General features: G+C 42.0%; 1 non-coding gene across 1 annotated transcript; it reads right to left on the bottom strand.

Moving 5' to 3' along the window:
• Positions 1 to 505: 505 nt before the first annotated feature.
• LOC139894787 (small nucleolar RNA R71) lies at positions 506 to 612 on the bottom strand. Its single transcript, XR_011775270.1, has one exon. It is a non-coding gene; the product is annotated as a small nucleolar RNA R71 (small nucleolar RNA).
• Between the last annotated feature and the right edge of the window lie 245 nt (positions 613 to 857).

The following is an 857-nucleotide window of genomic DNA, read 5'->3' as shown; positions in this document are numbered from 1 at the left end:
TGAACATTCAGGATGGTTTAACCCACTTAGACCGCTAAGAATTCTTCCAACACATCCTTTCTTCTATCCGATATCATACATTGTACCAATCCGACGAGATCCACACTTACATGCCGATAGTTCGACGATGGCCGCACGCATCACTCTCGCTGACATCACCAAACCCTCGTTAGAAGGACGAGGAGGATCGATACTCTATCAAGAGGTTAACAGAGCGTCTTTTGTGCTTAATCATAGCATCATACAACTCATTCAGAACCATTACCAGTTCCACGGCTTACCAAATGACACTCCCAACTCTCACTTAGATAGATTTCTCTCCTTATCCAACTCTTATAAGCAAAATGGGGTTGAACAAGATGTAGTTCGTCTGTATCTGTTCCCCTATTCCTTAACTCTTCATGCAAAAACCTGGTTCGAGGGGTTAGAACCCAACTCTATCACCTCATGGGAAGAAATGGCAACAACTTTCTTAATCAAGTACTTTCCCCCATCAAAACAAATCAGACTTAGGAATGATATCGTAAACTTTCAACAAGAATACGATGAATCACTCTACACTGCATGGGAAAGATTCAAACATTTGCTTCGAAGATGCCCAAACCACCGTCTTGAGAGCTCTGATCAGATTTTGACCTTCTACAAAGGTCTGAATCAGAACAATAAGTCTACTCTTGACGCTGTTTCTCAAGGTAACTTCATGTGACGACCCGTCCTAATCCCCCTGGACGAAGTCATCAACATCTGGTCCCATTGCGATGATAGACTCCAAGTAATGTCATTAAAATGTGCAAATGCACAGCGGAAGACTTAATTCGTACCTGAGAATAAACATGCTTAAATGTGTCAACCAAAAG

Source organism: Rutidosis leptorrhynchoides, chromosome 2 (assembly GCF_046630445.1).
Source record: "Rutidosis leptorrhynchoides isolate AG116_Rl617_1_P2 chromosome 2, CSIRO_AGI_Rlap_v1, whole genome shotgun sequence".
Lineage (NCBI taxonomy): Eukaryota > Viridiplantae > Streptophyta > Magnoliopsida > Asterales > Asteraceae > Rutidosis > Rutidosis leptorrhynchoides.
The sequence above is the reverse complement of the archived record's forward strand: the minus strand, read 5'-3'. Positions and strand labels throughout refer to the sequence as shown.